At 32.7% G+C, this 22,259-nt stretch overlaps 1 long non-coding RNA gene across 1 annotated transcript in view; it reads left to right on the top strand.

The window, feature by feature from the left end:
• The window catches only part of LOC109499139, a 29,811-nt gene extending 24,231 nt beyond the window's left edge, over positions 1-5,580 (top strand). Inside the window, exon 2 of the long non-coding RNA XR_002156296.3 lies at positions 5,398-5,580. This is a non-coding gene — a long non-coding RNA (uncharacterized LOC109499139). The remainder of the gene's footprint in view (positions 1-5,397) is intronic.
• Positions 5,581-22,259: the final 16,679 nt, after the last annotated feature.

Below are 22,259 nucleotides of genomic sequence, written 5' to 3'. Positions count from 1 at the left end.
TCAGTTCAGTGTCTGACTTAGCTCAGGTCATGATCTCATGGCTTGTGGGTTAGGGCCCCACATTGGGCCCTGTGCTGGTATCTCAGAGCCTGGAGCCTGCTTTGGATTCTGTGTCTCCCTTTCTCTCTGCTCCCTCCCGTGCTTGTGCTCTGTGTGTGTGTGTGTGTGTGTGTGTGTGTGTGTGTGTCTCTCTCTCTCTCTCTCTCTCTCTCTCTCTCTCTCAAAAAGTAACCATTAAAAAAGTAAATTAGAAAAAATTTTCTTTATTTTTATTGAAATTATTCTGCATTATAAAATAATAAACAATGCATACCATTTTTATAAGTTTAATCACAGTATGACTGTACTTTCAGTTGTATTAGAGGCATTGCTGACTAAAAATAATGTTTTATACCAAGACTAAATTGAAATATTTAATTAATTAACTTAATTAATTAAAATTGAAATATTTTCTCATTTCTTTCTAATTTTTTCATCTTTATCTTTTAACTTATAACTTTAATCTTGTAATTTTAACTTTTTATATTATAGTCTAACCTTTTTATTTCACCCTTTTTGTTTCAACAAGTATTTCCAAAACTGCTCTTACTGTTACACGTTATTTTCAATAAATATGGAGATGAAAATATGAAAAAAAAAATGGTGCCTAAAATGTTCTTATTTGTTCTGAATTGGATTTCTTAATTATAATTAATGAGATATCAGTTGTCATTACAACCAGATAGGTAAGAAAGTAGAGATTAGATGCAAATAAAAATATAAATTCAAAGCAATGTGACATTTTAAAATTGTCATTTTTATACATCATTTGAGACTTTTTTATAAGAACTACTAGTAGGTATAAATATGATTTAGTCATTCATCATTCAAATATTTCTGCATGATTTTTTAATTCGAACCTTATATGTTTGAATGTTACATTACATTGCTACGACATTTGAAAACTCAACACATCTAACTAAATATGTTGGTTCACTTGAAACTATATCCAGTTCTTGACTTAATATGCCCTAATTAATATGATGACATTAACTTATTTTCTAAATACATTGGCTTACTTGGGGATTAGGAAATATATAACAAGTTGTTATATCAACTAAGCATTCTTATACAAATACAAAAATATAAAAAAATACATGTAAATACCTGGGTATCTTATTATAAGCTACTACATGATGAACCCAGTGTAAATTCTAATTACCAAATTCAGTTATATTTTAAGTTGTTTTTAATTAAAAAAATTTTTTTAATGTTTATTATTTTTGAGAGGGAGAGACAGAGAACAAGCAGGGGAGGGGCGGAGAGAGGGAGACACAGAATCAGAAGCAGGCTCCAGGATCTGAGCGCTCAGCACAGAGCCCAACAAGGAGCTCCAATTCAAAGACCGCGAGATCATGACCTGAGCCGAAGTCTGCTGCCCAACCGACTGGGCCACCCAGGCTCCCCAAGTTGTTTTTAATTTTTAAAACAAAAATGCTACATTACTTTTATGAGATAGTATACAAGGATTTAGCACTACTTTTCAAAAGGATTATAAAATTTGATAATGTTAGTACAAAGTAAACCACTTATACCTAAAGTTACTTTAATACAATAGAGATATTAGTTTGTTATCTCAATTAAATTGAGTTCATTTTATTTAATCAGTGTGCTTTAACCATCTTGAAGCTTAGGTTGTGCCTTTTGATGTCCATTGGAGTTTCCAATAACTTGAGATTCTATCCAGTTGTTAAAGGTATATGTAAGGGTCATATTTTTAACTTTTATTTCCATCTCCAATTTTATATGCAATAAGAGTATACAGGAGTAATTTTTATTGCTTTGTCTTACGTATTAATTGGGTGCATTTTGATTATTTTTTTCCATGAATTGTGTGGGGTTTTTTGTAAATCTCATTGATAATACATTTTTATAAGTTTATATAAAACTCAGTAAAGCATAAAATATTTTGATAACTTTGAAGTGTTTGATAAGGCTGATCTTTTCATTTTCACTGAGTTTAATGGAATATCCCTGTAATCTTATATTTTCATATTTGTCATTTTTCGTTACATGTTTTCTTTACTCATTCTAAGCCACAAAGTCAAATTCTGAGTAGACTGAATAATTCAATTTTAAAGTATTTTTTTATTCACTACAGAATGCACATAACAATATTTGCTGAGAACATATTACTGTCAGAAACTCATTTAGGCATTAACGATAGAATTGTTAACATTTAATTAATAACTTGAAATTTTATGGTTTCATTCTATCACAGAATTAACAAAATATTTATTTATAAATTCACTGAGGGGTCACACATCACTATTCTCTACATCAATGAAAATAATCTAACACCTGCTATTGGTGTCATGGCACACATAAGTGAGAAATTTCTATTTCCTTTGATTTTTTTAAAAATGAGATCCCATAATTCAATTGCATTTGTATATCATTTTTCCAAACTCTTTTTGAAATGAGCCCGTATTACTTAGATTATTTAGTCATTCCAGTCATGATGGTTAAGATAATTTTTTATGTAAGAATACTGTTTATTTTCTAGCTTCCCTTTTGTGTTTTTATACACACAACTTGGTGCTTGCTATTTTTATTATATTAAACTGTTCACAAAGTTTTCACATGATGTCTTAATTTGTGTGTAAATATGTCCTCTATAACTTTTAATTTTCTTTTCTATCATTATGCAGAGTTTATATCTCATAATGTGATAGAAACACCCATCACAGAAGAAGGTGAATTTACTTACTAGAGATACATCTAACTAGATGGATTCCCAATATTCAAGCAGTGTTAATGGCAGGCACTGTAGTGCATGACTGCTGGAAATCAAACAAACTCATGTTTACATATTCATTTCCAGAGTTCATCTGCTTAAACATCTTGTCCCTGATTACATAAACAATTTAATGTCACAAAGTTTTCACAGATATATTCCAACTGCTATAGATGTGCAGATTATGAAAATGTTAACATTATCCCCTGGAAGGAAAAACAGCTCAATTATTTGTTACAGTCTCTTTTAAAGTAAATAGTTGGCTTTTACTTTTTTTTTTTTTTTTGAAGAATTTTCTGGGGGAAAAAAAAAACAGTGAACAATGAAGAAAAAGGAAAATGAGAAAGTATTTAATGTATATTCTCAGTTTTAAATATTTGTTTCATTGAGGTATGAAAATTGAATATCATTAACAGTATCTTTTCATCTGGTTAGTATGTATTACATTTTCTTATTTTTCTAAATCATAGTATTTATTATCAATTCTAATGTGATTTCACCTTACCATTTAAGTCATGATATAAGAATCTTGGCATCTGGTGCTTCTTACTTTATTCCAAGTTAAGGTCAGAGTTCAGTGTTTCTCAAGCAATGTGTTTAGCTTCTCTAGAATTCTGCTTTTATTCAAAAGGTAATCCTAAAAAAAGACATTTTTAATCAGTTATGTTCATTAAATCATTTTCATGAAAATAACTTAGTACTACAAAGTAATTTAGGGACATATGTTAGTTTTGACCGAGTGAAGGCCAAAAATACCATAGCATAATTTTTTTTTAATAAATAAATTATTGTAATTTAAAAAGGGTAATATAGGGATGGTTTGTTCTTTACTTAGTATATGTTAGATAAATAAGCCACAAAATGAGTCACTTTCTATTCAACACAACAACATATATCATATATTTTTAATGTTGTATTTTGCATCATTTGTACTAATTTTTGATATTTTTATTTTCTGTTAAAGTATAATTTTTCAGCTATATTTATGTTTTCAGTTATATAAATAATACAGTAAGAAAACCTAATTTAAGACCATATGAGTGTTCAAAATTTTACTTATTATTTAAAGACTCTCATGCATGATTCAACTTATGAACTTGGAAGTTATCAGTGTTGATTTGTAAGTATTGGGCACTTCTATCTTAAAGGGCATCAAGGTTGTCAAGTGTCAGAAATTCTGTATAACATATTATCTACTCTTTAGCCATGTAGCTGGGAATGGGTATACACATGGATGAAAAATGGTACGATGGGAAGGTCTATTGCATTCATAATCTGACAATATCAGAGCATACACAGAGGAAACTTGTTTTTCAATATTTTTCTGATTCCTCGTTACCATCTCAACTGAAAAGTAGTAGATTTACTGAAATCTTCTATCAGGCTTTATTTTCTAAACAAGGAATTTATTATAGAGCCCCATTTTTAAGGGGAAAGATATCATGCTAGGAACTTGAATGTATGACCCCCTCTGTGTATAGCATCTCTTCTACAATTGGCTCCTGAGAGAGGGGATTTTACATGAATAGAAGTTTACTGGCCTCTAAACAAATATGTGCTCTCTAAGCAAATACCTAAATAAAATCAAATAATCTATTTTTAGATTTTATGTATGTTTTACTTTGCTGTCTTTTTTAGCTCTTCTACGTGTTCATCTCACAGGATGCAATGTAGCCAAAGTCAAAGTGTTCACTCTAACAAGCCCCTGTTCTCATGACTTTTTCTTCATTTCATAAGTGACAGACAACTAAGAAGTCCTTTTCTTCTTTGGATTTTTTCTTTATATATTGCACCTTCACAGCATATATATTTAATTTCTATTAATAATACCAAAAATAATAAAGAACCCAGAGGTGAGCATGATATTTTGAAAAATGAGTGTATAATATCCTTTTACCTCAGTCAAGGACTTTTATGTTGACATTCAGAGGAGTACTTAAGACATTTACAGAAATGAAAAGTTATGATATTTGTGTTAGTCCGCTAGGGCTGCCACAACAAAATACCATAGACTGACTCAACCACAAAAATTTATTTCTCACGGTACTGGAATCTAGGGATCCAAGATCAGGGTATCAGAATTGATTTCTCCTAAGCCCTGTCTCCTTGACCTGCAAGAGTGCTGTCTTGTTGTGTCTTTATATGGCCTTTTTTCTGGGCATACACATCCCTGGTATCTCTTCCTTTTCTTACAAGAACATCAGTCATCTTAGATTAGGGCCTCCTATGACCTCATTCAACCTTAATTATTTCTTTAAGATTCTATCTCCAAAATAGTCACATTGAAGTTTAAGCCTTCAATATATAAATTGGTGGTGAGGAAGCATAATCTATTCCAGAAAAATACTCCTTCAGAGTTAATGTGACAACTGGTTAAAGGATGAGAAAACATTGAGGTGATATTTTGTGTTGTATGCACATGTGTTTTTCTTCTATGTAATGTGGTCAGAACACACAAGATGCTCAGAAATCTTTTTTTCTAACTGTAGGCATAAGAATATTACATTTCCTAGTCCCCATGACATTTACGCAAATTCTTTCCAGTGAACTTGGGTAGAAGAGATGTATATCACCTTGGACTAAGCCAATACATCTTCTTTTCTTTCTCTCTTTTTCCATAGACAAGATCAAAGCAACATATCCAGTATATGACTAGAAGAGACCTGGGAAGATGGAAATGCCACAAGAAGGAAGACACAAGAGTCCCTAAGTCTCCATATAAAGGTGCTTGGCAATTCCCTATTTGACTGTGTATATATATATGATGACATTTCATTTTGAATAACAACCAAAATTTCACGTGGTTTGTTATGTTATTTTTACCTTGAATTATAGTACTTTTCTAACAAAGACTAAAATGTGTGGTATTGGTTTAATATTCAGAAAATTGGCAGCAGAGTAAGTTTTAGTGTTTTAGTGTTTAGAAAGTTTTAGTGTTTAGGAAGATGGCAGTCCATGCTATGTGGTGATAACATATTGCTTAAAACCCCTCTCATCTCCCATAACCTGGGAAGTAAACCACATACATACTGAATTGGTGGATATATAAGAAGAAAGTGGAAAATTAAAATTCATAGTGTTTTTGGATTATTATTGGTTGTACCTGGCAAGATAGTCCTATGGAAGATGAGTTCTAAAAGGACCAACCAGTTTGTAAGCAGACATGAAAGGGAAACAAGTAATTCAGATCTTCACGGTATTTGCAAGGGTGGTAATGTTAACTAAATCTAGATACAGCAAAGAATTAAAATACAAAGTTTGGTACAATAAAAGCCAAAGAAACATTTTGTTAAATAACGTGACTGAATGCAAAGATCCAACTTTAAATGGTTTCTCAAAGTTAGGTGACTTCAAGGTAGCAGTCATTATGTTGTGGAACAAAAAATACAAAACAAAACATAAGGGCTAAAATTCTGCCTAACCAAAAACTATGAGTATGATTTCTTAACTATGGAGCCAGATGGAAGGAAATAGATAAGATACAGATTAAAGTTTTGGAGGGTTTGCACCAAGTGTGATTTATACCTGGTATGCAGGGCTGGTTCAATGTCCTCAAAACAATCACATTGATTCATTACATCAATAAAAGAAAGGACAAGAACCACATGATCCCCTCAATAGATGCAGAGAAAGCATTTGACAAAATACAGCATCGTTTCTCGATAAAAACCCTTAAGAAAGTAGGGATAGAAAGATCATACCTCAAGATCATAAAAACCATATATGAAAGACCCACCGCTAATATCATCCTCAGTGGGGAAAAACTGAGAGCTTTCCCCCTAAGGTCAAAATTTTGGAGGGCAAATAAATAAGCCCAGAAACAAAACAAAACAAAACAACACCTTAACTCTTTCAAACTTGAAACAACTCTTGGTTCTTCAATCTTACAAAATGTTTCAAAGACTGGGAACTCAGCTAAGGGCTGTGAGGAACAGTGGAGAGGAAAATTTCTGTTAGAGAGAAAAATTAGGAAACTTCCTATACATCAAGAGTTAGATTCCCAGAATATTAATGGACTATAATGTACAATGTCTGGCCATGATGATGAGAATCACATATCAATTGGAAATCCTTGGCTTTGAATAGCATGTAATGACTGTATGGGACTTTGTGGTATCTTTAGGTTAGGGATAATGTATCCCGTATGTTGATTAAAGAGTAAACAGTAATTAGATTATCAAAAAACTAAGAGACTGGCTAGATTTTTAAAATCTAGGACTTCAGTTTAGTCTACAGATATAATAAGATAGTGGTGTCAAAAGTTGAAATGAGTAAGGACTACTGAATCACTAGAGGGGGTGTACCTGAAGACCTAGACATGCTAAGAATTAAAACAACCTTTATTTTATTAAGCCACTAAGATATTCGGTCACTTTGTTCCATCATCTACTGTGAATTGTCCTAAAAAATATATATTACCAAATTTTCTAGTATTCATTTTTCCAGCAAATACTTTTCTTCCTTTCAGTGTTAGTTTTGTTTTTTTTTTTAATTCATCACCTCCCCTACAACCATAATATATTATCCCTAGGGAAAATAGAGAAAGAGACTTCTATTTTACTTTTTAATTATTGACATTTGTTGAGAAATTGTCAACAGTTGTTCATTAGAACCATGTATCTCTAGACATTGACTCATTACAGGTTCTTTAATATCATATATGCAGAAAGAATAAATTGGAAATAAAGTCTAATTATAACTATAATGAGTGACTGCATTGACTTAAGGAGTTGTCAAAATATTTAAACGGGGCCAGAGAAGAAAACAATATGCATACAGTCTTGATGGATACTGGGGAAAATAGTCAGAGCTGTGTGGTATTTTTTTTTCTTTGTTAGTATGTACTCAAGAAAATTCCTTTTACCTGAAGAAGCACAACTATTTAAGAACAATACATGACCCTTAATTTTTGTTTGTTCTTCCCCAGTATACACATGGACTGTGTCAAACTGTGAAATAAAGACAGTTTTTGTTTTTGTTTCATAATACTTGTATTGGAAAGAGCAGTGATTTACTGCTCCTTCAATTTCTTGAATGTGAAGAGGTGTAAAAAAGTTGAGAAAGAAGAGGTGAGCTGCTGGGATGAGGTGGAGGTTGCAGGAGGTTTCTGGGAAGGCCCACAGGAGATGGAGTCCTTGCCATGCCAAATCATAGCAAAATTAGTCCTGCCACTGCTTTTTCTTTTCTCCCTTTCTTCATGGGAGGCTGAGCCAGCCATGTTTTTTATGTTCTGTGTTCTTCATGTGGAAATCAGAAACCTTTCTCTGTGTCCTTACTGTAAGGGGTACATTTCAAGCTCCCTTAAGAACTTTCTTTTCGTCTACTATTCCATTGCACTGTAGGTTTTGTTGTTGTTGTTGTTGTTGTTTGTTTGTTTGTTTCCCTCGTAAGCCAAGAGGGAGAAGAGATGGCAAACTCCTATTCTTCTAGATATGAAAATTCTTCAAGAGCAGGTATCACTGAATCATCTTCACTTGGACCAATGTAGAGGACAGAGAGAAAGTTCAGGCCAACTTACAGAATATAGAACTTTCTTTTGAATTTTCAGATTTTTCTTTCTGTGGGCTGATTCTGGTAGTGGACTGAGTGATAAAGATTTTTACTGTGATCATTTTATAAACACAGGAGTGGGGCAAAGAACTTGCAGTTCTTTAGGACTCTCTTTGGAATATGGAGATGCTAATTGCCTATTTTCCCCAATTTCGTGGCTTTATCTGAAATTCTAAAATAAGAAAAAAATACATCTTCTTGTTCAAAACACTTGATCTCTCACAATACTGGCAATTAAATCTGCAGACACTTCTTGAATCAGATATTTCCTCCAAGATTCTACTTATATGGTATATCTGGGTTTTGTTTTGTTTTATTCTTATTTGATTTGATTATATGTTTTTGTTTTGTTTAGTTTTCCTTTATGCATAGAGCCATGAGAGAAGTATTTGTTTGATTTGTTTGTTTGCTTTCCCAATTAACAGTGAATAAGTTATTTAATTCTCTGCCTTCTCAGTTGTAATATGAAGATAACATGTATGCTAAAGTGTTGGTATGAAGAGAATAGAAATAACCTGTGTGTAGTTTCTGCTAAATAGTACAAACTTCATAAGACAAGACCAATATGATTTATTTTGTCATGGTCAGTTTTCCCCCCTCATCATCTGGCACAGTACCTTCTACAGACTAAGTAATCAATTAAAGGCTGGCAAATGATTGAATGAATAACAATTCACGTATGTTTTATTGGAGAAGTAACATTATCATATTATTACCCATTATAGATTGTTAGGTTTCAGCTTAATAGCCTACATAAGACTACCTTTACAGGACAAGTAATGTCTTGTAATATAAATACTTAAAAGCAAGAATCAATGAAAGAAAATACTGTTACTTTGGACTCATTATTGCCAGGGCGTAAAATAGGTGTGCTTCGTGGGATTCTGCATATCCCAGGCTACAGGGAGTAGCTTGGACACAACATAGTGCAAAGTGAAACAGAATTTGAAGTTACAGAGTTAACATCATCCCCTTTAATTTTCTATTTTCTTTCCTATAGACTAGCATCACTTGCAGACTTTTTATTGTTATATTAATATTGACGAGATGGAAGGACTGGAAAATCAGATGCTTTGCTATTAAAAAGCAATAAATGTGGTCATTTTAAAACAATATGGCACTGTCATGATTAGGTTTTTAGTAATTTGGTGCTTCATTCTTCACAGTGTTTATTTGAGGTTCTCCTTAAAATTCCATATCTTTCAGCTAATAGTAAAGAAAAGTAATTCAGATCTCTTAAGAACACATGTATGTCAAAAGCAGCAACTATTGCCATGTTACAGCCAGCATTCCAGTGATCAGTTAATATAACATTAAAGTTTCTCAGAAGACTGAATTGTTTAAGAGGGATAGAGTAAGAGTTAGCAATAGCTTTACTTTCATGACATTATCTTTCCAATTCAGTTTCACCAAACTAGAAGATGAATGTGTGTTAAGGCAAATTTATCAGATTATCTAACCTACAAACACCAACGGGCAATGACTACTACTTCTGGAATAATGTCATGGTACCAGTATGGGATGACTCTCTTTTTTTTCTTACCGTGTTTTAAAATTACCCCTGGATTTGAAGTTGAATTTTATTCTTGTGCATCAGTAAAGATTTAAGTACAAAAGCATTTTTAAAGTTAAGGTTCTTGTAGTTTTGATTATTTGAGGTGTTCCTATTCCACTGTCTAGTTACCTAGGAAACAACCATGTGACAGAGTTGGACTCCTATTATCTAAGTCCCACTTGCTTTCCTTATATTTGTTTAGTACTTTGTAATACAGACAGCTATTGCTAGTTTGCTCCAATATTCATATCAAAAATGGTTTAGGTAGCTTTGTGATGTTTGTATGCTCTGACTACTCATAGGTGTATTATAATTTCCAGTTATTTTGCTTCTTTTTATACTGCATTACTGCATATTGATTTGCATCAAAGTAGGGTTTATTATGCAGGGTATGGTTTATTATGTTGCTGATGCATCATATTTAAACAGCAATGAAAATTAACTGCAGTGCATGCTCAGCAGCTAATTTTCAAACTCAGAGCTTTTGGGGATATGCTGGTCACCCATATATTTATAAGGCAAGAAGATTTAGCCAGTTTATTGCTGACCTTTCATGCTATTTTGTGAATGTTTTTACAATGCCATTAAACTAGTTTGTAAATACTGGATTGAATACTAAAGCTCAGTTGGCTGTTCCTTTAGGGCAGAGAAAATGCATTACTGAGTGGGGAACTGAGACTAACAATGCATGTGGTCAACTTTTGTACATCTGTAGAATCAGAAGAAAGTGTAGATAACTTAAATATGTGTAACTAGAGATACATACACGTTTTGATTTGAATGTATATGTTTCTGAAATTCAAAACATGTACTACTTCAAGCAGAATATTTAAATCTCTCTCTAAAATTTCTCTAGAGTGTTTGTGTCTTTGTAGTCCTGTTTAGTATCTTTACCAAACCTGTTTTTAGAAAGAGATCAATTCATTAACTATCAAAACAGATAATAGGGGACCAGCCTAATGCAAAGATCAAAGACATGTCAGACTTGCTGACTTTTATAATGCACATAACAAGTGAGTTATTTCTATATTATGGTAAGGTTTACTTATGCGATTGCATTTCCACAAAAATGCTAGCTGACAATGAGCTACCAAATGCCCTGAAAAATATCAAAGCAACCGTATTTGCTTGAGTAGTCCTGCTGTATAAATTGCCATCTCCTTCATTTTCTTTACTGGCTGTTACCAGTTTACATTTCCATCAAGAGTATACAAGTGCTCCCTTTTCACCACATACTTGCCACACATACTTGCCACCACATGCTTGTTGTGTCTTGTCTTTTTGATAATAGACACGTTAACATGGTGAGGGAATATCTCATTGCATTTTTAAAAATTTTTTAAAGTTTATTTATTTTGAGAGAGAGAGAGAGCAAGAGTATGCATGTGTGCATATGCATGGCGAGGATCATATATAGAGAGAGAAAGAGGAAAGAAAGAATCCCAAGCAGGCTCCCCACTGTCAGTACAGAGATGGGTGCCAGGCTGAATCTCACGAACCATGAGATCATGACCTGATCCTAAATCAAGTGTTGGATGCTTAACCTAATGAGCCAACCAGGCACCCTCACTGTGGTTTTGATTTGCATTTCCCTGATAATTAGCGATTATCATGTATCATATAACTGTTCATCATTTGTATGTCTTCTTTGGGAAAATGTCTATTCAGATTCTTTGTCCATTTAAAAAAATATTTAATGTTTATTTACTTTTGAGAGAGAGAGAGAGAGAGACAGAATCTGAGTTTACCTGTCTCTTTGCCCCCTAAAGCACACTCCAGGCTCCAAGCTGTCAGCCAAGAGCCTGATGTGGGGCTTGAACTCGTGAATGCATGAGATCATGACCTGAGCCGAAGTCAGATGCTTAACCAACTGAGCCACCCAGGCGCCCCTGCCCATTTTTAATTGGGCTATTGAGTTTTTTGTTTGTTTGTTCAGTTGTATGAATACCTTGTATGTTTTCTAATATTAATCCTTTATTAGACGATTTGTAAATATTTTCTCCCATTCCATAGGTTGCCTTTTCATTATGTTGATGATTTCCTTTGCTATAAAGCATAATACCATCTAAATCCATGCATGCTGTCACAAATGGCAAAATTTCATTCTTTTTTATGGCTAATATTCCTTTCAGTGTGTGTGTGTGTGTGTGTGTGTGTGTGTGTGTGTGTGTGTGTACATCTTCTTCATCAAGTCATCTATCTGTGGATATTTAGGTTGCTTCCATATCATAGCCATTGTCAATAGTGCTGCAGTGAACATAACGGTGCATATATTTTTCAACGTGGTGTTTTCCTTTGATCCAGATAAAAACCCAGAAGTGGAATTGCTGGATCATATCGTAGTTGCATTTTTTTTTTTAAGGAAACTTCATATAGTTTCTATAGTGGCTGTGCGAATTTACATTCTAACAAGCAGTATACAAAAGTTCCGTTTTTCCACATCTTTATCAGCACTTGTCTCTTTTTTTTTTTTTGTCTTTTTGATTATATCCAATCTATGATATCATCATTCTGGTTTTGATTTGCATTTTCTCGTGATTAGTGATGTTGAGCATCTTTTATTGTGCCTGTTGGGCATCCATACATCTTCATTGGGGAAAAAAATCTATTCAAGTCCTCTGCCCGCTTTTTTTAATCTGGTTGTTTCTTAAATTTTGTTTCTTTGTTTGTTTGTTTGTTTGTTTGTTTGTTTTCGAGAGAGACAGACAGAGCATGAGCAGGGGAGGGGCAGAGAGAGAGGGAGACACAGAATCTAAAGCAGGCCCCAGGCTCTGAGCTGTCATCATAGACTCCTACACAGAACTCAAACTCACGGACTGTGAGATCATGACCTGAGCCAAAATCAGATGCTTAACCAACTGAGCCACCCAGGCATCCCTAATTGGGTTGTTCCTTTTGCTTTGTTTGCTATTAAGTTGTGTAAGTTTATAATGTATTTTGGATATTAACTCCATATTGGATGTATAATATGCAAATATTTTTTCCCATTAAGTAGGTTGCCTTTTTATTGTTGATGGCCTTTGGTCTATGTTGATAATTTAGAACCTCTTCCATTCTTATATAGATTCCAGTTTTGAAGGGTGAAACATTGACCTGTAGCATAGATTTAGATGTGTTTTTTGTTTGTTTGTTTGTTTTTAACGTTTATTTATTTTTGAGACAATGTGAGAGAGTGCAATCAGCGGTGGGCAGACAGAGGGAGACACAGAATCTGAAGCGGGCTCCAGGCTCTGAGCTTTCAGCCCAGAGCCTGACACGGGGCTCAAACCCACAAACCCTGAGATCATGACCTGAGCTGAAGTCAGATGCTTAACCGACTGAGCCACTCAGGTGCCCCTGTAGATTTAGATGTGGGGAATAAGTTTAGGAATCCCTCTGGTTTACACCAATGGGTTAACAAGGCACCTTTTCTTTTGTTAATCAGCTCTGCTCTGGGCAACATCACCCGAAAAACAGCACAGGGTCTATAGCCCTGTTTACCTGCTTACCTAACTTAGTCCTTACCTCCTGTGAAAGCAGCTTTCTGCTATACTACTAAATTGGGGGGCACTTTTGCCTTGAATACCTAATCTTGCTTACCTCATATACATTTGAATTGAGTGCTTTTGCACCCCTCTTTTTCTGGGACCTTTGCCCTTCCCTCTCTATTCTGGGAGCTCTGCACCCCCTCTCTATTCTGGGTGCCTTTGCACCCCATTTCTGTCTTGTGGTCCTAATCTTGTTTACCTACACTCATGTGTGAGCATCCTATGGCTTTGTACTTCTTTATGCCTTGTTAACCCATTGGTGTAAGCCAAGGGAGTTCCTAAGCTTATTCCCCATACTAAACTATCACTATTAGAACATATCCTTATCCTATCTTAAAATTCGTATCAAAATAACAGGATTTTTAAATATAGCAACAAAACTATCTTGTAGTTCAAAAGAAAGTAATTAATCATTTGTGGTGCAAATTTCTTTCTCTTTTTCTTCCCTTCAGTATAACCAGTTCATCGGAATAGCTCCTCTTTTAGCCCCTTACTTCCTCAAGATTGAATTATCAAAAGAGACCATCCAATACAACAGCAGTACACTAACCTCATCTCTTACCTTCCAGGAGATGATTCTTCATAATTCTCCATGAAAGGCTAACCATTTCCCTATGTAAATATATTTAAAATTACCAGAAAAAGTTTTTTTTTAGAATTTTTATGTTGAAGTAATTTCCTCATAGAGGATCAGACTGAGATGGGGTATTATCATTAGGAAAACAAAGGCAATTGAGTTAAAAAGAGGGACTGTTTCAAAAATATGAGCCATGAAGTTTCATAGAATTTTTTTCAGCACCCCAGAATGGCCCTAAATCCTGGTTTAATTATACTTCTTTAGAAATATTTATTAAATTTTCTAAATTCATTTATTTTTTCAGTGGTTTTCATCTTTGTTTTAATATATCATATGTACATTTGGGAGAAACTTTGAGTCTATATTCCTTTTCTAAACTTACTGGCATATATCAGTAGACTTACTGATCTACATCAGAAATGCTAAATTCTGGTTAGCAATAAAATATTATTTTTCTGGCACTGTATATACCTGTCGAATAGTAAATGATCTTAATTTAAATAGAAGGCATGTTCTCTACTCAAGTTGATACTTTAAAATGAAAACAGTTTTGGTTCTTTCCTGGCAATCTCTATTCAGTGCCTTGTCAAAAATGTAGAAATAAAATATTGAACAGTCACAGCTAATAATTTCCATTGCTTAAAAATCTATTGTTATTTTAGCAGTGATTTTGAGGGTTAGCTGTAGTTAAGATGAATCTACTAGTTTCATACAAGGTATGGACATCAAGACAGGAATCTATGCAGAGTTTCACAAGTGGAAGTTGCAGAAGATGAATTTTGTTTCAGTGCATACAAATACCAAAGACACAAAAACAGTTAATACAGAGAAAGAAATGTGACTAAGTATTTCTAAATATTGCATTTTCATAAATGGAAAATCTATATATGATAAATTATATATTTATGATATGTATAATATATTCAATATGTATCTTTAATGTATATAAAATATGCCCAACTGTGTATAAGTGATCATTTCTAGTATTATTATTAAAATCCTTTTTCTTGGAGCACCTGGATGGGTAATTCAGTTAAGCATCCAACTTAATAAAATAAAAATAAAATCCTCTTTCAGGGGCATTTGGCTGGCTCAGTCAGTAAAGCATGTGACTCTCGATCTCAGGGTTGTAAGTTTGAGCCCCACAGGGTGTAGAGATTAGTTAAAAATACAATCTCAAAAAAACTGAAATAAAATTACCTTTCTAAAGTGAATATTATTTTATTATTTGGTAACTAACACAGGAAACAATGCTGTAGTCGCTTCCACAAATTCCATTCAGCCTGACTCATTATATTTTCTCTCTTTATTTTTTTTATTTAAAAAAAAATTTTAACGTTTATTTATTTTTGAGACAGAGAGAGACAGAGCATGAACAGGGGAGGGGCAGAGAGAGAGAGGGAGACACAGAATCGGAAGCAGGCTCCAGGCTCTGAGCCATCAGCCCAGAGCCCGACGCAGGGCTCGAACTCACAGACCGTGAGATGGTGACCTGAGTTGAAGTCGGACGCTTAACCAATTGAGCCACCCAGCCGCCCCTATTTTCTCTCTTTATTTAATCTTATTTATTTATTTTTAATTGAGGTATAATTAACATAGTGTTATATTAGTTTCAGTTGTACAACATATTAATTCAATAATTCTACACATTACTCAGTGCTTGCCACAATAAGTGTAGTCACTATCTGTCACCATACAACACTCTGGCATTACTCACCATATTCCCTATGCTGTGCTTTTTTCGTTTCCATAACTATTTATTTTATAACTGGAAGTCTGTTTCCTCTCTATTTCTCCCATCTCCTTACCCATCTCCTCTCTGGCAACCATCAGTTTGTTCTCTGTATTTAGTCTGTTTGTTTGTGTCTTTCTTTTCTCTTTTTTTTTAAGTATATATATGTATGAAAATTTAAACATGACTGTTCTAGATATAATTTCATAAGTTTCATATGTGTATTATAGAGTCATATTTTAAACAATAATTTCATTAATAAAAATGTATGATTAGTTCTATACACACAATCCTTTATAGTGCTTTAAAAATCATATATATGTACTGCCTAGAATGCATACATTTTGTAAACATAATGAGTCAATCTTCATTCACATTTTATAGAAAATGTAATTCCAGCTCCATCTTGTGGTTTATAATTGGGTTTCCAAAGTGATGCATTTTTTTTATTATACTTTATTTTTTATTGTTGTATCTTTTTATTCATTGAGTGAATATTTAATTGTTACTTGAAATTCTGTACTCTAAAGAAGATTCTATACCTTTTCTCTGTAAGATATGAAATATATCTTAATTTTTGAAGTTCTCATATTTACTATTTTCACTTTTATTACATACACACATATAAAAGAAACACATATACTATACTAGTCAAGTGCCAAACAAGTATTTATGCTAATCAATATAATAAGACTCCTTGAAATATAATCCAAAGGGCTAATTAAAATTTCACTTAAATTTATTGAGATGTAAAAAGTCAAAGCATAATATTATTTCCTTTAACAATATTGTTTTGATTCCTAAATCTCAGTGTCTATAGCCTTGATACTTTTGCTAGGTAAAATAAAGAGTGTTACATTAAAAAAAAAAAGAGCATTACATTTCAAAAATGCACTGTGTTTTTTGTGTTCTGTAATAAAATAAGTTTAATTTTGACCTCCTTGTCTGATGGTAAGGTTAATTATTTCCTACCAGATTAATCTTCCAAGAACTTTTGAATAGTTAGTATTTATAAAATATCTATTTTAGAACAAAATACAAGTGTTGGAAATAAAAATTAAGCTTTTTTTATACTAATTTAATTACCATTTAAATTGATTTCAGGCCCCCATCCAAGCAAACCATGATTCTATGACTGACACAGTTTAGTATGCCTCATTTGAATTTCAATGTGTATTTCACTAATTCAATTGATCATGTTTTTCAGCATGCAAAAAATGACCAATCAGAATCTAAGATCAATCATGCAAACATAACCTTAATTTAAATTCAAAGGAGAAAACATATGATTTATACAACACTTTGTACAGTGTTAACTGTTTATGTGGATTGCCAGGTCATCAGTTTGGGTGATAAGGACCAACGGAACTAATAATGGAAGATGCCAGAAAGAATAAAGCCACAAACTTTGGTCAAGTTTGTCATTGAAATAGCTAATGCATGAGATAAATATAAAAGCAATCTAAGATATATTTTCTCTAGTTTGTTTAATATAATATGTGACATTTATTGTATATTGATTATTTATTTCTCATTTATAAAAAATTAAATATTAATGAAAGGAGGAGACCAACTTATAACCTACTAAATAGATATTTTGAGATAAATTCAGCTGGCCAACTATAAAGAGCATAGGGCTTTACAATTTAAATATGAATACACACAAAGAGATGAAAAGGTAAGAACAACCTTTTTTAATACATCAAAAAGTATCAACTTGCAACACTGTTCACAATAGATGAAATATTTGGAAGCTCCTTTTAGCCCTTAGTTCATACATAAAATGAAATCATTTTTATATGTAATGGTTAGAGAAAAAATGTCCTGGATCTTAAAATATTTTCATTAAATAAATTTACATAGATTATTGATTCCCAAAAAGTAATAATATAATTGAGTATAATAATACATAATAAAATGCACATAGACTGTCATGAAATAAATGGGATTTTCCTCTTTGCGTATAGTTTCTCCTAAGGAACCAGCCCTTTGATGCACATCCTATTCCCTCTTGTAATGGCTCTCAGCAAGAAGGTCTTATTATATAAATTGCTTCCAGACCAGAGAGTTGGGTCTGCTATAAAGCACTCTTAAAAATCTTATAAATTAATCCCATGTCTCTTTATTATTATGACGTGAATTTGAATTAAAAGTATGGCCTGGATTTTTTTCCCTGGCTGAAAGAAAATGATATCAAGTTAAAGAATTGCTAGAATCCATGTCCCTTGCACTGAGTATCAAAGTAGCATAGAAAGAACATCTCTATGTGGGTAAGTAAAGAAGGACATTCACAAAGGAACAGGATAAGTGAAGAAAAGGTCCTTGGGTCATGCAAGTTACCAAATTCTAGGTGTTACTGTGATCCAGCCACATTTCTACACTTGTGTTTGATATAAAACTTCTGCATCTTTTTCACAATAGGTTATTTTTGCTTATATCAATTTAAATTGCATTTCAATCATTCAAATATAAAGATACCTAATTTAAAAGAAAGCTGAGTTGTATCCAGTACAATATTTTAGAAGACAATTCAGGACCGGCACAGAATCTTGAACCATCATTAATCCAAAATTTTGAAATGTGATGTACTCATAATATCTGAGTATTAGAATTTACTAATAAATATATTTGTTTTTCATAAATTTATTTTTCACTTTTACTATTTTATATTAAACATCTTTCTCCGTATTGACTTGCAGGTGCTTCAGATCACTACGTGCTCTCTTTCTGTACGTTTTCTGCGTTTACACTGTAAGAGCTTTTTAAGTAGAAACACACATGTCCCACATACATATAGTTGTCTGTATATATGTATGTATAAAATGATAGGAGCAAATTTACTTGTTAATCTATCAACACTTTTAGTCTTCAAAGCAATACATTATATTTCTTACACAGGAAGTACTCTTATGAAAATTTACTCAGTTTAAAGGACTTGAGACATTAAAAATGATAAGTTGTTTATCAAAATATAAGACACAACTACTTTCTCCTTAATCTTATCAAAATCCATTTGTTAGTATTTGCATGGTCCATTTATGTCAGAATATGTATTGACTAGTGGTAGCTTTGACCCTTTATAGATACATGCCTTCACTTGTCTATGAGTATCTTCATTGGTTTGTAAACAAAAGCAAAATTTGTCCTTTTAATTATTAATAATTATGCTCAGTTAGTGTTTTAATAAAATAAATTGTGAAGTACTCCTAGAAGTAAAAGAAATCTAAAAAAAAAAAAGCATATGACTTTTTTCCACTGTACCTAATTAAGCTAAATACTAGCAAACATTTTAAAAGTAAGAGATGGGGTGCCTGGGTGGCTCAGCCAGTTAAGCATCTGACTCTTGGTTTCAGCTCAGGTCATGATCTCGGGGTTTGTGAGTTCAAGTGTCACATCAGGCTTTATACTAACAGTGCAGGGTCTGCTTGGGATTCCTCTCTCTCCCTCTCTCTCTGCCCCTTCTTCACTCTCTCTCTCAAAATAAATAACCAAACCACTAAAAAAATAAAAATAAGAAAGAAAAGTGATTATTCAAATTATAAAAGAGAACTTTTCAATAGTTTTGATTCCATAATTGGTGAATTAATCAGGTTTTTATACAGATAAATATAATTATTAAATCTTCTCCAGGGGAAACCATAATTTCCCTAATTTTCTAAGATATTTAATATAGAAATAGAAATCTAAAGCACATACACCCATTTAATTTCAGAAAATAACAATGAGCAAAATTACTTCCTGCCTTTTATGATTCCATTTTCTTTACTTTTATTCTACATCATCCAGTGCATATGATGGCAAAAAAGCCCATTAAGAATTGCTTTGAACCTGATAATGTATCACATTTTGCATTTGGTTCAAAAAATAGGAAATGTAAAGGTATAAGACAACCTACATAGCATGGTTAATAGTTATCAAATGCTGATATCCTTAAAGTTTATTTATATCTTTATGTGTATCTTTGTGCGTGTGTGTGTGTGTGTGTGTGTGTGTGTGTGTGTGTGATTTAATCATCACAAATATCTAGGTTTTTATTTTTTTTCTCAAACATGGAAAACTAGCTCCATAACACCTTTTACCTTAACCTTTTACAAAGAATTTTTGTTCCTGTGTGTTGGTCAAATCTTAAATATTACTTTCTCAAGAGAACTCTGAAAATTTAATTAGCCACCCAAGCTCTGTTGTATTATGTGTCAAATTACCTATTAAACCACACACTTGCTTAATTCTCTGCATCATCACAGCTACTGGTATATGTTTTTATTGCTTTACTTATTTATTCAACTAGCATACAAGATATTTTTATTACTCACATTTTCAAGGTTTCATACGTGAATGAATTCACATCCTGATTTCACTCATTTCATTCAGCCAGCATTGGGCTTGACAAAACAATGTTGATGACAAGTGTCTAATGAATTGAAATGAATTTTCTAGTCTTTCCACCTGTCATAAAAAGGACACTTTTCAAAAGAGATAGCATAAAGAAAAAGGATTTATGGTTAGATAACAGATATTTAATAGGGATTAACTGTTAGTGTTAGCTCATTTACCTAAGCATTAGCCTTGATTGAAATTTGGAAAGTGTATAATAACACTCAAACTGAGGTTTAAAATGAGAAAAAAACTGTGAAAGATAACCTAATAAAAGCATCTGCAAAATAAAAATTTGTAGTGAAGTAAAATGTAAGTACTTTCTCACAATCTTTATTCAAAAATATGCATATAAATAAATATTTATAAATATAAATGTATAAATATATCTATGAATATATATGAATAGGAATATATATGAATGCATATTGGTATGTGTTTGTATATGTATATTTTATAAATATTATATAAAAATATGTGCCCCAAATAATGATTTCAGTGCATGTATTTTATATTCTGTTTATTTATATTTATTTAAAAAAAATTTTAATGTTTATTGATTTTTGAGAGACAGAGAGAGAGACAGAGCACAAGCAGGGGTGGGGCAGAGAGAGAGGGAGACACAGAATCTGAAGCAGGGTTCAGGATCTGAGCTGTCAGCACAGAGCCCAATGCGGGGCTTAAACTCAAGAACTGTGAGATCATGACCTGAGCCAAAGTCAGACACCTAACTAACTGAGCCACCCAGGCGCCCCTAGATTTTATTAAAGAGTAAATGCAAGATTCAGGGGCGCCTGGGTGGCGCAGTCGGTTAAGCGTCCGACTTCAGCCAGGTCACGATCTCGCGGTCCGTGAGTTCGAGCCCCGCGTCGGGCTCTGGGCTGATGGCTCAGAGCCTGGAGCCTGTTTCTGATTCTGTGTCTCCCTCTCTCTCTGCCCCTCGCCTGTTCATGCTCTGTCTCTCTCTCTGTCCCAAAAATAAATAAACGTTGAAAAAAAAATTTTTAAAAAGAGTAAATGCAAGATTCAACTGTAAATAAGTGATAAATAAATGTATTCAAATCTGTGAAATATACTTTTTCCATAACTGTAGAATAAAGTTATTATAGCTTTAGTTACTCATTATAATTTTAATTCATATTAACATATGTAAATATTTAGAGTTAAAGAGGGACTATTTTAATAATCTTAATTTGATTTTATTTATTAGAAATATATATTACAAGATTTCAGAGAGAATGTTTCATTAGTGATTTTCAAACAATGATATTAAATAAAGAATTATACTTTAACAATTTTAAGGTTTTAGTCATCATAAAGTAGCAGTATAATTTGAGAAATAAAATTAAAACAAAGAAAATAAAGTGTATATTGATTAAATGTGATCATTGGTTATGCCAAGAGTTTTATATTGTTTGGCTCTGAAATCCCAAATTAAGAAACACTGTACAAGCATAAGATGCCATGACTCGCTCATGGTCTTAATGAGACAAATTATGGTAGATATAATGAAAACATTTTGATCCTCCTTTAGGGATACCTAACCTTTCAGATTGATTTTCATATATTCAGTATGACCAATTAGAAGTAAATGTCCATGGACCCTGTTAAAATAAGCTATTGCATTACATGTACAGAATATCTGCTTTGCAGTGAGCCCCAGAGGGGTACTTGACAGTCCATAGAGACCAATTTATGAGGATTGTAGAAATATTAATTTTGGATATGACAGAAGGTAGAACAATTCAACAGTGCAGCATATCTCAGTGCTGATGTCTTAGGGTCTAGGTAATTAAATATGTGGAATTTGACTGTGTGGAATTTGATTTAAACTCTGCTTTTAACATGACAAAAATATTGAAACCAAATTCTAGAGAAAGAACATAAACAACTGGAAAAAAAACAAACTAATATTATAAATGGATTATATTTGCCTAGAAACAATATAAATTTAACAATAACAATACATAGTATTGCAAATTAATCTGAATATCATTTTTAGAAAAGTTCAAACTATATATATGAACTCTTTATCATCACATGTCCGATTGTTGAGTTGGAAATTAGTTTACCACTGATAAAATTTGCCTCATGGGGGTGCCTGGGTGGCTCAGTCAGTTAAGCTTCTGACTCTTGGTTTCTGCTTAGGTCATGATCTCCTGGCTTTT

The sequence above is a fragment of the Felis catus genome, chromosome B1, assembly GCF_018350175.1.
Source record: "Felis catus isolate Fca126 chromosome B1, F.catus_Fca126_mat1.0, whole genome shotgun sequence".
In the NCBI taxonomy this organism is placed as follows: domain Eukaryota; kingdom Metazoa; phylum Chordata; class Mammalia; order Carnivora; family Felidae; genus Felis; species Felis catus.
This window is presented reverse-complemented; position numbering and strand designations above follow the sequence as displayed.